The sequence below is a fragment of the Mycteria americana genome, chromosome Z (genome assembly GCF_035582795.1).
Source record: "Mycteria americana isolate JAX WOST 10 ecotype Jacksonville Zoo and Gardens chromosome Z, USCA_MyAme_1.0, whole genome shotgun sequence".
NCBI lineage: Eukaryota > Metazoa > Chordata > Aves > Ciconiiformes > Ciconiidae > Mycteria > Mycteria americana.
Window position 1 is genome coordinate 43,922,145 of NC_134396.1, and position 17,016 is coordinate 43,939,160.

Below are 17,016 nucleotides of genomic sequence, written 5' to 3' on the forward strand. Positions count from 1 at the left end.
ACAATATCATCTACTGTTGAGTTTTGGCATAGTTTGGTTTGTTTTTTTTTTTTGTGAAGGCCTTCTGTCAAAGTAAGAGATAAGTGCTTGAAATACGACTGTGTTATTTCTCCTTTGCATTCTTCTCACCAAGTTTCACATAGTGGAATTTTGCTGCATATGTATCCAGATTTGTATCTCTGCATGGTCAGAAATAAACTTACTTATTCCAATGAGTCAGTATGCTCTGGGATATTTTCCCTGAAGTCCTAGAAAAGGGCATTTGAGCAATTAGCTTGAAATAACTGAGTAATTCCTTCAACCTTGTTTTAATTAATGGGCAATCTGGTATTTCTAGTCCTTAGTCTTAATTTGTTTATCTGCTGAGACTCATTCTATGCCAAAAAGTATTACTCTAATGAAAACTGACTGCTAGCTCTTCTCAGTCTGAACTCCCTTTCTCTTTGCCTGGCTCTGGTCTGGGGTTATTCTCCTAGAAAAAGGGAAAACAAAACAATGAAGCTGCCACGTCAGACACAGAGCTACTACACGCCCACAGCTTCATGGGCACGTGCAGAGTAGCTCTGGGAGGCAGGGGACATACTGGAGAAAGAAAGAACACAGGAAGCATTCAGTCAGTTAAAGAGCAGGTAAGACTATCCAGAAACGTTCTCGAGTTCCAGAGGAATGTAAACAGCCTTGTTTGTGTGTTGGCCCCGATGTCAAGTTCGTGTCCTAGTTCTCTGAGAGGTACTCTGAGGTATATGAGATGTCTCTGAGATACCTGAGATACATAGCCTTTATGTAATTGCCCTTATAGTTGGTATTACAATGACCCTAGAAATGCATATAAGACTAAGTATGTCTCACACGGACTAAATACTGATCCATCTAGTTGCCCAAATATCTGCTGTGGAAAAAATGTATTTTCAAGACAGAAATATCCTTTTAATAGCCTTAGTGTTTTGAATAGTTGGTACATAGCCTCTGCTTTGAAATTTGGAAATATAAAATTGCAACTGAATTCAAGAAAATTGGTCACCAAACTCACTGATTTTGGTTTGTCGGGGCTTTTTTGTGCTATAGAGTCAGAAAGTGGGGAAACATGGAGTTTTGTTTACTTACTTTCTCTGCTTTGTTCCTCTTTGTTTCTTTTCAGCTTTTCCTCTGCAATCACAAGGATTGAAAATATTTCCTTTTAATGAAAACCGAGATTCTTAAGTATCTCTGGGTATTTAGAGGTTGAGCTTGAAGTACAGCACAAAAGACTGAGAAAGTAGTCAATGGTATCAAAATGTACAGTTAACTGTTTTTCAGTATATAGGCAGCCACATGAATAATGACATACAGGAAAGGTTTCCAAATACGGTAAGCCCAAACATTCACTAAGAATTCAAGTGAATATTCTGTTTTCCCAGTAATCTGCCAGCTTTGTCAGTAAAACAACATGCTACACTTGCTAAAAGCAATCTAATCAATAGGCAGCAGAAGTTCAGTTTTGAAGCTCACCGTACTGTTTAATTAATACAAATAGATTAAGATGTGTATCTGATTGAGGCAGAGAGACAGAGTAGACACTTCAGAAAAGTGTAATGCAAGCAAATAAAGGAATGAGTCTAATCATATACGCCCAGTGGAGATTGTTTTCTGTAAATAAGAAGAACTTACCTATAAAAGAAATGCAAAAATTATAATTTAGCTAAGTTTATAACCAGTGCTTTTTCCAGCATCTGAATAACAAGTAAACAAGTATTTTCTTACCAACATTTTGATTTTATATTTTTATTAGTCTCCTGTGTTCAGTTAGATCCTTTCTGCCTCTGTGTATCACTCATAGGAAGGTTGCATGGGTAATCTGAATATGTTCATTTTATCCAAGCAGATGTTCTCTTGAAGCTCCACACCCGTTGTTTCACTGCTGACTGCTTGCCTAGATGTACAGCTAAAGACTCCTTCCTGTCTCCTGGATGTCCCAGGTCCCCTGTTCTGTGGTTCCTCAGCTTTGCAGCTATCTTCAAGCATGTGAGTGAAAGGGAATTGGACATTGTACCTTGGAACACAGCATGTTTGCTGACTCTATTGAGAGTTAATTGTTAAAAGAGAAAGAAGTCAATTATGCTCTGCTAGGTTATATGCTTAAAAGGCCCATAAGCAGCAAGACATAGAGTTATACCAAAGGAAAGGACTAGTCTGTGGAAATAACTGTTTCAGTGTAATAGAAGAAGCTTAGTGATGTTTCTGTATGCTCCTAAATACAACACATTGAGTATACAGAAAGCATTTCTATAGCATTTATCTCACATTGTCATATATTCTCTGCAAGAGGTACAAAAGCCTTATTAGGCTGAATAATATTTTCTGATTCACACATTTTTTAAGCTTAGTCATACAAACATCAGAGGACATTCTTGTTATAGAATGTAAATGCTGAAAAAGGATGCTATAATATATGTCACTGGCTGCCTAATTGGTTGAAGAAGTAGATAAGATTACACAAATACAGGAAGGCATATATACTGTTGGCTAACAATTTAAATCATATGGACCAAGTCTTTAATTTCTGAAACTCAAAGTTACAAGCTGAATAACTTCTGAAAAAGGTTGATAAATAGACATGGGTTGGCTGCATTCCTGGTTGTGTACTTTTTAATTTTTTGTAAGAAATGTCTTCTATATTTGTATGAATGTTTTCTGAGGCATAATTATGGTATTCAGTTTTTAGAAAACATGTAGGCAATTACTTTTTTCATACAATTTATTTTATTGAATAATTCATAGATTACATTATTTAGTTAGATTAAAATATATTATTTAGGCTTACAGACTTTGTTCCATTCACATACTAAATTTTTTGTTTTATTTACTGTATTTGGAGGACATAATTCTGGGCTGGTCGTATGGTACACTGGCACTTCAGGGAAGGATTGGACTATAGTCCTCACTGGAGGACAAGATTAAAGATGCTGTAAAGGAGAGAACATAACTATGGAGTAGGTTGTCCAAAAATATGAGTGATCTGTTAGAGAGCACGAAGAACATGAAGCAAAAGGCTAGGAGTGAGGGTACACACAGAAGAATGGTTTAGTATTATTTCTAATAATACAGGTAGAGATGTGTGATTTTGTTGTTGTTGTTGATCACAATTAACACTGCGGCGCATAACCTCTTTCTCCTCTCTTTCTCCCCTAGTCAGAGTGATGCCCTCTGCTCAGCACTCATCAGGCCTCATCTGGGCACCACGTCTCATTTGGGGTCCTGGACAGGAGGGAGGCTGACAAACCAGAAGGGCTCAGGGGAGACAAGGAGGGTCTGTGGGGCTGGGGCTGGTTGAGCATGGAGCAGGGAAGGTGTCGGGGCCCCTCACAGCACACCCCGGTGCCTGTGGGGAAGGCATCAAGGGGATGGGGACAGGCTCTTCCCAGCACGGCCTGGTGGGAGGGTGAGAGACGGTGGCATCTCCTGATGCTAGGGAGGCTCGGGCTGGAGATAAGGAATCCAACCCAGAATCCTTGTGAGGACCATGAAGCCCTGGAGTGGGTTGCCCAGAGAGGAAGTGGGATCCCTGAGCGTGGAGGTCAGCCTCCAAGACCTGAGTGGCCACAACCCAGAGCATCCAGGTCTGGCTGCGTCATTGTTGACCCTGCCCTGAGGCAGTGCAATTCCCTTCGCAACGTGGCGTCAGATGAAATGTCAAGAGACCGAGTATTGGTTTTTAATACTGTTCCTCTCTGCTTTCTGGGGAGCTGCCACAAGGCACCATATGTGCCAGCAACTTATCTGGGCCCCATGAAACTCTGGTGAGGGTGAATTTTGGCCTCTGAGTTTCTTAAAATATACAATAGCGGTCAGAACTTCAAAAGTTCTGAAGTTCAAAAATGAAAAATCAGGAAGCTGACATGTCCTTAAAGAATCAGACATCCACTTAAATTGCATGGCATGTATTTCAGGAACGGCCTTGGGGAACACTGACACTTTCTTCTTCCCATCTTCCCTAGCAGCTAGTGCTGGACTATTTTGTGGAATATTTTAGGCAGCACATGGGTTCTACATATATGTTATGTAGTAATTTAACCTCTCAATATTCCAGTGTAGACTATAAGCATAGTAGCTCACACCAAGGTACAAAAGCAGAACTGAACCGATTAACGTTTTTTTTAGCCTGACAACATTTAACCACCAAACATCTTTCTCGTGGTTTTGCAACTAATCATTCTAACAGGACATACAAGACCTTCTGAAGTGCCCACTTCATGAAGAAATGTAGCTAAGTGCAAGGTAATATTTCTTCCTTGTCAGTCGTATTAATAAATGAGTATAGCAGTAAGTGATCCAAACCATGCCACTTAGGTTGGCTCCTTCACAAGTTCCTTAATTTCTTTTTCTTACACTATTATCCTAAAATATACAGATCCATTGCATGTTGCTTTTATTCAGTTTATCCATAGTTCTTGCTTTGATGTGGGTCACTGTATTTGCCACTCAGAGATTGTGGAGGTTTCCCACTGAACGACCGCTCTAGAAGGTTCATCCAATTTGCCAAGCCACATCTTTAGCCCGTTCATTCTTTTTTCAGATGTTTACTTTCCTTGCAAGTGTAGCTACCTCTATATCAAATTTAGTCAGAAGGGGGCAGTATTTCCTTGATTTTGACAAATAGTTTCCCCACTTTTAGTACTCTTAAAAGTGAGTGGTACAGCTTGTGGGGCCCTCAGAACATTCTCTGATGAGGGTTTGCTTTTCAGCTCGCCATACTGTTTGGCTTCCAGAACATGATATAAGCAGTTTTACGAGTTCATTACAAGCAATGAACTCATAAGCAGTTCATTACGAGTAATGAACACATTTCTCCTTAAGCTAATTAAAAATAATAACTTCAACCACTACACCTTAAATTCAGAAAGATAATATCCTGCAGGATTTTTAGTAGATCCTGGGGGCATTTTACAAGAGCATTTGCTACGTGCAGTTAAAGTTGCCTGAAGTGGCATAATTTTATGCAATTGCATAGAAATATGTTTCATTCATAAACCTTCCATTTTTAGGGCTGTGAAATGTCTCACCTGATGGCTGATGATCTACTGTTTTTTTGCAAGTAAAGGAGCTTTACTTCACCAAAGCTAGGTAAGGGAGGATGCAAAATATTGTAATACCCTGGAACTGTCTCTTCCAATGTGCTTACAGTTAGAATTACTCTGAGTGGGAAAATGTCATTTGACCCTGGACCCCAAAATAATGCATGTATGTTGTATGCACACATCTCTGAAAATATGTATACAGTCCTGTGTCCCTTTGGAGCTACACTGGTTCGAAGGGTTGATTAGTCACATACATAGGTCCGCTTGCAGGGAAGACGACACAGGTTCTGAAAGCATCACTTTGGGTGTTAGTGTGAAGAAGTGGGAATTTGTTCATGGCTTTTTGTCATTCTCATTGTTATTTTTATATCAAACTACATACCTGGAATTTACTTGTCACTACAAGAAATGTATTTGCTTGGGTGGATATTTTTGCTAACATTTTAAGTTTTGTTAGTGTAGTTTTCAGATGTAAACTGGACATGCATACCCACAATGGATCTGTATTCACAGGATCAAAGCTTATTTAAATATTAGTGTAGAGATGTAAGATGACTGCAGAAAGCAGCTGATCATAGTGCCAATCTGTAGAAGGGAAGGGTATCCTGACAGTCATTCTGATTCTCACAGATACAGAAGAATCACGCAGGAAATTTCTTCAAGTGCATGAAGTAAGGAATTTCTGTGCTACCTATTTCCAGATTCTGGATGGTACTTCATCTTTTTTAAAGTTACAGAGCCTATTCAAAGGACTAGCAAGAGAAGTTCTATATTCACTATTTCTTTCTTTCATCTTTCCAGTTGAGAAAAATGCCACACTATTTAAAGTGAAAATATTTACGGAGTTTGGGGAGAGCGAGTTTAAAGAGTAAACATTCCAAAGTTATGGAGGCATCACAATTAACATAGCAGTGCATAACCTTGGTGCTAAAAAAATGCATGTATTGTATGGATGCACCTTTTAAGATGTATTTGATTGCATGCATGCCAGAAAGTTATCCAAAGTAATCCATATGAAAACGTGTAGTCACCCATTCTTGAAAGTCACATTACAAATTGCCTTGGACAAACTGAGAGTAAAATGCTAACAAATGTTGGACTATAGATCTGCTGAGTATGCATCTAGGTCAAATGCTTCTTGCACTGAGTCACACTGGTGATTAGGATATATAATACATGAACGCTGAGAAATAAATGCCACCAAGAATCGATGCCAGGCATAGCCTGGAACATTCAGAATAGACCACAGGGCCTATCCACATGGACTGACCTCCCAGAATGAGACCGTTTACAAAATTGCCTTAGAGAGACTACTCCAGGTACATACAACAGCACCGTCCTAGTTGGCAAAAACCACCGTGGTGTTCTAAGACCCACAGTTGACCTAGAGTACAGAAAAAGCAGGGCATCACTCTCTGATGTAATTTAACTGTCTCAGCACAACCACAGAAGGGATTAGAATTAAGGGATGTATGCAGTCATAATTGTACAATTTATTTTGAATCCTGGCCTTTGCATCCCTAACTGAACCACTGAACATAATTTCTTTTTGGACGGGAGGAAGTAGAGGAGAAACTTTTTTTCCAGAAATATATTGTCAATAGTATATACCAGAAAAAAAACCCATCATCTGTACCAAAAGCATTCTTACCAGCTCATGCAACTGGCCATGATATGTTATTATTTCCAATGATGGAGGTGGTAGAGATGTGCGATTTTGTTGTTGTTGTCGTTCCCTTGTCAATAATTTACTTGAAAGGTGTTTTTCTTATCCTTGAAAGCAAGGACAACACTGGGAAGTACTCACAAAGTAAGCTCAAGAAGACTGAACAGCCTCAGCTGAAATAAAAATTACAAGATCAGCAGAAGAGAGAGAAAATATTTCTCCTATAGCATAGCGGTTACGGGTCTTTCCTCGCAGGCCTAGATTTCAGTCCATTTCCTTAGCAGCAGAAACGGCACCTGTGTCATACATCCTGGTGTGTGTCCTGAGGAAGGCTAATAAGTGTAAGCAGAGCAGAATTGTACTACTTTCCTTTCTTTATGTACTTTGTATAACCAAAATGAAATTACTAGAATAGATTCTTTACACAACTGAAATACTTCCACAGAATCACAGAAAGGTTGAGGTTGGAAGGGACCTCTGCATGTCATCTTGTCAGGGCCGCCCGCTGCAGCAGAGACAGCTAGAGCCACTTACCCAGGGTCATGTCCAGACTGCTCTTCAATATCCCTTCTCCTGTCATGGGGCACCAGGCTCTGTCCCAGGCACCGCTGGGAAAGAGCCTGACTCCATCTTCTTTGCAGCCTCCCTTCAGGCCTTTTTCTATATCGATCAGATCCCCTGTGAGCCTTCTCTGCACCAGGCTAAGCAGTCCCAGCTCGCTCAGCCTTTCCTCAGAGGAGAGATGCTCCAGCGCCTTACTCATCTCCACGGCCCTTTGCTGGACTCTCTCCAGGACGTACATCTCTCTCTTGTACTGGGGAGCCCAGAGCTGGAGGCAGCGCTCCAGGTGTGGCCTCAGCAGTGCCAAGCAGAGATGAAGGATCACCTTCCTCGACCTGCTGGCAAAACTCCTCCTAATGCAGCCCAGGACGCTGTTAGTGGTCCTTGTGGCAAGGGCAAACTGTTGGCTCGTGATCGGCGGGGTGCCCACCAGGACCTCCAGGGTTTTTTCTGCAAGGCTGCTTTCCAGCCAGGCAGCCCGCCGCATGTGCTGGTGCCTGGGGTTGTCCCTCCCCAGGCACAGGACTTTGCGCTTCCCCTTGTTGGACTTCTTGGGGCTCCGGCCTTGGCAGGGTGTGACCCGAGGTTGATGCAGAGAGCAGCAGCAAGTCGTGACTCCGCGCAGGAGGAGGGATTTGGGCGCTGCCGTAGCGAGGCTGCACCGGGCAGTGCAGGCTGGTAGGAGAGCAGAGCCCCGGGACGTGGGGGCAGGGGCTGCGGTGAGGAGGAGGCCAGGCCTGCGGTGCTGAGCGGTGGGGCACGGGCTGGCCCTGGAGACCCCCCGGCTGGAAACATCTGCCCCGGGAGCAGCTGCAGAGATGCAGGCCTGGAGCTGGGCAGCACTTGCCTTCGGGCAAGTTATTTTCTGTGATAGATGTAGACTCCTGAGAGCCTTCTGGTTGACTTGCGGGCCGGCACGTGCCCCAGCTGCTGGCCTGGCCCTGGTTTTGGCAGCTCCTGGGGCCTGCTCCTAGTTTTGCCGGCGGGGTGGCCTCTTGGGGGGCTGGGAAGAGTTGTGGGAGCTGCCGGCCCTCCTCTTCGGGGGTCGCCGTCGTCCCCCACGGGAGCGGTCCCTGCCCCGGCTGGGAGGGGAGGCACCTGCTGCAGCCTCCCCGGGATCCTCCTGCAGCTCTTCCTGCTCCCCGTGGGTGGGAACGGGGGCGTCGGGGGGGCTGCTGGGACCCCCACGAAGAGCAGCAGTTGAGGTGCTGGGGCGCTCCACTTCGCCGGCTCCCGCAGGGCTGCCGGAGGGGGCTGGGCCAGGGGCAGGAGACCCACTTTGGGAGGCAGCAGGAGGAGGGGCAGCCGTGGGGCTGCCCTCCCGCCTCTCAGCAGCATGGCCATCCTCGAGGCCCAGCAGGCGGTGGGCCTCCCCGCTGCACCGTTGCACGGCGACATCGATAAGCTGTCGTACGAATGTCGCCGTGCGATTCTGGAGGCTGACCTCCAGCAGCCGGAGCAGGACCTCTTCGTCCAGCCCAAAGAGGCCCAGGACGGAGAGGATGAGGTCCTCCAGCACCACCGCCGTGGAAGGCTCCTCCGCAAAGAGCAGCCCCAGCTGCTGTTGTAGCCAGGGCAGAAAGCGTTGGAGGAGAGCTGGGTGGTCGTCAAAAAGGGACGCCCAGGTGTCCGGCTGGAGGCCACCCACTGGAGCCCTGGGCACTGACTCCACCGCCCGCGGCTGGGGTGTTACAGGGCGAGGCGGGCTGTGGGTGGCTGGGTGCCTGGGCTCTCCTCCTGCCTGGCGGGTGCCAGCCGACGCTGCTGCCAGCCCAGATGGTCTGATGACGACCTCCTCAAAGTCATCATCTGCCCGCACCAAGTGCACAATGGATTGCACTCTCCCCTTGCAGAGGGGGCACTCGGGCTTGCTGCCAGCCCACCGCAGGATGCACCCGTAGCAGAACTGGTGGAGGCATGGCATCACATAGGCAGCATCGTCCCAGCTGTCCAGGCAGACTGGACAGCGGTTGCCTAGCTCCACGTCCATGCTCTCCACTCACTGCAGTGGGCTGGGGGGAGCTGGGGATGATGAACTGCTCCCTTTCTGTGGCGCTGCAGCAGCGGGTGTCGTGCTAGAAAAGGAAGAGAGGCCACGGTCATTGGCTGGCCTGGGGAGGGGTGGCAGAAGTGCCTCAAGAAGGGAACCCTCCCAGCTCCCCAGGGTGAGGTGTCCCCTCCCAACTCACCTCTGCTGCTGTGAGTGCGCCTCCTGGTTGCCCCAGCTGCCTGAAGCTGGCAGGGCCGGGGATAATCCTTTGATGGCTCTGGGGTCAGGCACGGAGAGCTGCAAGCAGCAACTCCCCACTCAGGACACCAGCACCAAGGCTTTGCTCGACACTCCAGCCTGGCGAACTGCTCAGCTGGAGTGCGGGCACGAGCCAGCTGGGTGGGATTCCGCACCCGGATATAAGCAGCGAGGTGCGCCTGGTCACAGTCGATTGCTAGCTGACACTACAGCCCATCCCTTACTAACAACAGACCCATCACTCGAGGACGCGGTGAAATCAGAACCCATCGTTCAGGAACTCTGTGTCCTGTTTTCGGCTGGGATAGAGTTAATTTTCTTCCTAGTAGCTGGTATAGTGCTGTGTTTTGGATTTTAGTATGAGAATAATATTGATAACACGCTGATGTTTTGGCTGTTGCTAAGTGGTGTTTACACTGGTCAAGGACTTTTCAGCTTCCCATGCTCTGCCAGGTGCACAAGAAACTGGCAGGGGGCACAGCCAGGATTGTTGATCCAAACTGACCAAAGGGCTATTCCATACCATGTCATGTTCAGTATATAAACTGGGGGGAGTTGGCCAGGGGGTAGCGATTGTTGCTCTGGTACTTGGCTGGGCATCGGTTGGTGGGTGGTGAGCGGCTGTATCACTGTTTTTTTTTTCCCCTGGGTTTTGTTCCTCTCGCGCTCTCTTGTTGTTTTCCTTCTCATTACTTTTTTTGTTGTTGTTGTTGTTCCAATTATTAAACTGTTCTTATCTCAACCCACAAGTTTTCTTACTTTTGCTCTTCCAGTTCTCTCCCCCATCCCACCAGGGGGCAGGGTGAGCAAGCGGCTGTGTGGTACTTAATTGCTGACTGGGGCTAAACCACAACACTCGGTGACATCAGACCCCATCACTCGGGGACATCACGAGGGCCATCCTCACCCATGGCACTCACCTCGGCAGCGCTGCAGCCCCAGCACATGCACCGCAACGCCACTGCCCACTCCATCGCCCCAGCTCTTGTCTTGTGCTCGGCATGGGTGTTTCACGCCAGTCACCGAGAGGCCTCGGCCGTGTCTTCCCAGGGCCCCGTCAGGTGGCTCTGGCTGGGGCAGACGTCTCCAGGCACACGCGGCAAGAGGGTTCATTGGATAACACCTCGTGTGTCCCTGGCAGGCTGCAGGACAAAGTCCCACAGGCTGTCCCCACAGCCCAGCCCTGCTGGCCAGCCCTCTGGGCTCCCCTGCTTCCTGCCACGGAGGGTCACAGGCAGCACTCGGCTTGCTCGGGCGGGTTTTCTCCTCTCTTTCTCCCCTAGTCAGAGTGACGCCCTCTGCTTAGCACCCATCAGGCCTCATCTGGGCACTATGTCCCATTTGGGGTCCTGGACAGGAAGGAGGCCGACAAAGCAGAGGGGCTCGGGGAGACAAGGAGGGTCTGTGGCGCTGATGCTGGTTGAGCATGGAGCAGGGAAGGTGTCGGGGCCCCTCACAGCACACCCTGGTGCCTGTGGGGAAGGCATCAAGGGGATGGGGACAGGCTCTTCCCAGCACGGCCTGGTGGGAGGGTGAGAGACGGTGGCATCTCCTGATGCTAGGGAGGCTCAGGCTGGAGATAAGGAATAAAAAAAAAAGTCCTTGTGAGGATCCTGAAGCCCTGGAGTGGGTTGCCCAGAGAGGAGGTAAGACCCTTGAGCCTGGAAGTCAGCCTTCAAGACCTGAGTGGCCACAACCCAGAGCATCCAGTTGTATATTCATTGTTGACCCTGCCCTGAGCCAGTGGTTGGACAAGAGACCTCCTCAGTACCCTTCTAGTAGGAGCAGTTCTGTGGTTCAGTGATTGGTATGACCAAGCATGAAGGGAAACATCTGAGCGTGGAAGCCTCAGGACTGGCAGGAAAAGGGCTGTGAGATTGGCAGGTGTTGATAGCACTCACACTAGCACTTCATTAAGATCACATCTACGAGCAGCTTCTCAGGACACCCAGGCAGGAACAATCCAGGAGATATGAAGAGGCCTCCCAAGGTTGTGTCTCTTGTCCTCTGTCTCACCTCAGGTAATTCTCTGTCCAGACTAGGTGGAAGTACACATTTAGCTTCCTGCAAAGAGGTGGATATGACAGCATGCATGTAAATGGGTGACATCAATTTTATTTTGAAATAAAAATCTTCCTCCCTTCCTTGCTTTGAACTTTGCAACGTTATTGAGATTTGTTGATACAGTTTGCAATAGAGGTTTTGGGCTGGGATGCCCAGAGTGCTCCAAGAGACCCTCACAAACTCTGCGCAGAGACCAGTGGTGCAATGTGATCTAAACAATTAAAGAGTAAGATTACTTATCATATTGCATGGCCCTTCTTCTTGCTCACATAGGATTGGGGGGTGGGGGGGGCAGGTTGGTATTCAGGGCTTAAAGTCATCCCATTCATAAATGAGTACAGTGTGCTATAGGGAGTCTGACAGAAGAGCATGGCCTCTAATTATTTATATGTCCCCAGGTTCTTTATTTTTGTCAGACATTTCAATATAAGTTGCCTCATATCATCAACAAGCATGTTGAAAAAAAAGACTCTTGAATGCATTACATTGTCAAAAGCCATCTTCTAATTTGATCATATATTTGTAACTTGCTGTACAACATGGCCACAAAGCAGCCAACAAAGACAAAAAAAACAAGCAAGCAAACAAAGGAGAGGCCAAAGAAGTGCCATGTAATTGCAATGACCACTCTTTTCCCTCCTCGGTACCCAGTAATCTAAGCAAAAAATCCCCACCATGTAATGTATTCCTGCCAAATCAAAGGAATGCCTTAGACCGCATGAAAGAAGAGCAGCTCAGAAAAGGTGATGCACAGAAGGGAAGACTTGAGGTCACAGTGGCTTTGGTGGCCCTGTGAGCTGAGAGGAAAAGGTACTCAAGCCTCCTTTTTTTTTTTTCTCCTTAATTCACCAAAACTCCCCTGAAGTAGTGTTGTCACTGGAACTGGGCTTACAGTTTGTTCCCAGAGGAGTTAGGAGCTCCTTTCCCATTCTTTCTTCATCCTTCATTTCCTTGGAAGCACACATTTCTCTGCAAGGTGTGGGCTTCCATCTGAAATCATGGCTGCTTGGGCATGCCTTGTGGCAGCTCCCCGAAAGCAGAGAGGAACAGTATTAAAACCCAATACTTGGTATCTTGGCATTTCATCTGATGCCACGTTGAGAGCAGAATTGCATTCTGGTTTTGCCCTTATCTTTCCCTGAGGACAGGGGGGTTTTCATGGAACCATGCAAACGTACAAAAGAAAACACAACACAAAGGTAAAAGGCAAATTTATTCTTGATCTTGATACTTCTGAGCGCATATATTGAATGGATAGGCAAGCCAAGACAAGCAGCATTTTGTCATACAACCAAGGAGAAGATGAGGACTTCTACTTGAAGTCAGCTGCTCTCACTCAGTTCAGAGCCCATTGAGATTCAAGTCAGTGCAGACAGAGCTAGAAAATGTGTTTCTCCCAGAATGTGTTCTATTGTTAGTAGTAAACTATTTAATGACACGATTTAGCTCTTCTTTTCTGTTGGGCCACTTTGTGGCATTGGTTATCTTCTTTACCAAAAGTGCCTCTGAATAATTACAGTACCAAACACATACTGCATGAATAGACTGTTCACGAGAAGAAATTTATCTCCGCAATACGTAAAATAAGTAAAATTATCCGTAAAATAAGCCTTCAGAAAGCCTTCCTTAAAAAGGAAGGGAGCAAGAAAAAGAAACTGAATACAAACTGGAAAGAAAAATGTAAAAATGTGACAATAAAATTAAATGTTAATTAAAATGTAAAAGGAAAATCGTTAGCACTATCCACTATCAGCTAGTAGGTCTCACTGACCCCAGATTTCCCTGCAGCAAAGACTTCAAAATAGGGTGAGGTAATTTTATGAGGAGCATAAAATGACCAGAGGTATGAAAAATCCCCTTAACCTCCCCCTCCCAAGTGCCTTTCAGTAGGCTCATATATCCTCTTGCTGTGTAGTCTATGCCACCTTCCACCATGGGCAAGGAAAAGACTTTTCTTTCACAGCTGTTGAAGATTTGGGGGCAGGAGGAAGGAGAGGGAACTCCACCTTCCCCTGAGGCAGAGCTCGTTGGTCTCTGTTAGAAACAGGTTTCTGGAACAGGTATGTCGTGGGTCTGATCCGGCAGGACAGTTTTCCCCATACAAGCTCTCACCGCAGCCATCTCCCAGGTACTCTGGAGGCAGATTCCACTAGTGGACACTGTGGTATTACATATTTCTTCAAAGGTGTAAAGGCCTTTGCCTGTGTTCTCCAAATTTTCCAGTTTCAGATTTATTAGTTCTTCTTCACTTATTTTGGCACAGACCTATTTTAATTGATGCCTCTGCTTCTGTTGAATTTAACAAGAAAGCTGGGCTGGCTTGACCAAGAAAGCTTGAGCATGGCTGCCTCATGATAGTGTAATTGTTCCCAACTTTAATCCTTCAAATTGTGTTTTTTTTTCCTATAGAAAAACAGCTTAGTTTGATAATTATGCTTCTAACTGTACCATCATTATTTTAATAAAATAAGTTTTAGCAAAGAATAAAACCAGCTTAAATTCATCAGAGTGCTTTGAAAGTGCTATTCTTCCCATGAGAACTTGCATTTTCACGCATTTAGTACTAATAACATAAAAGTAAGGGCTTGCCTATGTTTTAGCTGCTGCCTTCATGGCACTAATATCACGACAGAGAGACAGCTGCATCTCGATTAGACCAACACCAGAACGTCTGTACAGGAAAGTCAACACACTCCTCTCCTCCACGTGGATGAGCTCATATCAGAGTGCACAGGTACTTCTGTGGAAGAGGCCACTTTTCAGAAGGACTGTGAATCCAACAACTGTGAAGGCATCCTGCTTACAACGAAAAGTGTAAACCTTTATGGAAAGTTAAGTATCTATGTGGAAGGTAAGGGGGACTGGCAAGGGACAACATCACAACGTGCTGCACCCAGAGTTTCTCCTGTGTGAACTTGGGAAGCTGGTTAGATGTGCTTACTGAAGGCACACAGGAAGTGAGTATCTCCCTATGCTTTCCGTCCTTGACTTAGTAAAGCTTGAATGGCATCTCCTTGGCCTGGGAAGGAAAACCTAAAAATCTCATACTCAGTGTACTCATTCCTGAGGGAAAAGAAAAGTAAAATGTCCATGCTTTTCTGGAAACTTTGATCAAAATCTCCCTCTGATAATCGCCTGCATTACCAAAGTAATTTTTTTTTTTAATTTTCAAAAAAGAATGTGACAAGAATATTATTTTCCATGTTCCATATCAGATTATTATTTATTCAAAAGGAAGAAACTGAAAGATGCCACCTCCCCAGCCAACTGTTCACTTGGGTACCCTGTGTCTTAAAACAGCCCCATACCAACCTGTAACAGTCAGACAGGAAAATAGGGTTTTGCCAGTTTCTTCCTTGAGATTTGGTTTTGACGTGGAAACACGGAGACGCCAAGACTGTAGTCGTGAAGAGGGGAGGAGAGGGGAAAATACTTTCCTCTCCCGTTCCTCTCTTCTCTACCAGGAAGGGTGCAGGGCCATGGAGAAGTCCCTGCAACCCACACGTGCCTGGCCCAGCGCTGGGCATGCCCATTACAGGGAGGTGCCTCCAAAACGCAGCGGGACTCAGAGTTATCCCAGGCCCATTTATCCCTTCCTTTACACAGGGAGGTGTAAAGAGCCTACTAGAAAACATAGTGCACTGTTGGTAATAGACGTCACCACTAGATAATATGAAGTAGTACGTATGAGGCAATACGTTACTAAGTTTTGCCATTGGTACTGTGAATATAAATATGCATACATGCATGTGTACATATAGATATATACATTACTGTCAGTCAGATGTCCATCGGGCCGTCTTAAAAGTTGCTATTTCTGCTAGAGGAATTTCTTTGCATCGGTCATTTTCATTGCACCAAAGAGCACAGGTTACGACCTGCGTTCCCTGGCACAGCAGTCAGAGGATGGTGATTAACCTCAGCAAGTGTTTAGTCAGTTCACAAGAAACCACTACCAGCTGTGGAAGCTGTGTCCAAAAAGCTCTCGCCAATGCCAGGACAGGGGATTGGGCCAGGGAAAACAGAGAAAAGGGAGAAGGATGGATGTCCTCCATCTCTGCTGTACAGAACAAATATTGGTCATTGCAGAGACTGCCATGGACAGATTTCCTGGAACATACCTGTATATGTGGGAGCTCAGATAACACTCTTTTTTTTTCAAGCATTTTTTAATTTAGTCTCCTGCCAAATACATCCATTGCAACCAAGGAATTCAAGAAATAGTTTTTCATCCATCACCAATTTTGTTTTTAAGGAAAAACCTTTCTTTGTTTTACTTTTCTGTAGGTAAAACTCTTTTTGTACCTGAGTACAAAACAATATCTCCATAATGAAGGAAAGAGAAAGAGAGAATGAAAATAATCTTATGAATCAGAACTTACATAAACCTCCTAGAAACTGACAAAGATTAGGGAGAAAAACAGCTTCACATACCCTTTTTTCCTGAGAAATTCACCTTTACTAGAAGTTCAGTTATGCTCTGTGTTTAATAATACCAAGCCTAAGCATTCAAGCTTGAGTCTAAGCTCCCATTGCATGCCAAATATACCATTTGGCATATCCATTTTCTAAAGGTTTTATGGTCATTTTCAAGCTTATTTCCATAATTGTATGTTGGGGGGGGAGGGGGAGGTCAAAACCAAACTCATTAGTTTAAGTGAAAGCTGATAGTCGTCTGTACTGACCATTAGCCTCTTAGTCTTGAGCTTTCAGAAGGGCATTGAATTTTTTGAGAGCTATGATAAAAATTTTTAGCCTTTTTCAAAACCATCATCATTTTTATATAACATTAATGACTGCAATTTGCTGTCTCTTCATGACCTAAACTGTCTGCAGGTCTCTGTGTATCAAGTCAAAATATACTAAAACAGATGTCTGAAGTCACTGGAATTGTATCAAAGAAATCCTATTTCTGCCCACTTATTAGGAGGGGAAGCAGATAATGAACTCAGAGGTCAGGGTTTGCAGTGCACCCCTCTACACAAGGCTTCAGATCACCTCACTGTTTTGTGTAATTGCTCTTCCAAAGAGAAACAATCATCTGCTAATAACAAATAGGCCTTTATACTAGCACAGATACAGCCTCAGCTGTCCTGAGTTGGCCTTGTCCTTTCAAAACCTTTGCATAATCACAGGGTATATTTTAAAATAAACTTATATAAATATACTGATGGCAGCAAACAATCATTTGTGCCTCTCCAGCTGTTTCCAGTGGCTACTGTGTGCCCAGGAGAAGGGCAGACGAGCTGACGGCAATACCTCGGCTTTCAAAACCTGACAAGATAGCCTTCTTAATGACTATGCTTAATGACTAAAAACTCTGCTTGTGATTTTTGTGAACTCAATGAGCAGCTGCAAAACTGAGGGCTTATGTGATATGGGGCTGCCAAGCCTGAGTGCTCTGCACTTTAAAATGTAGTCAT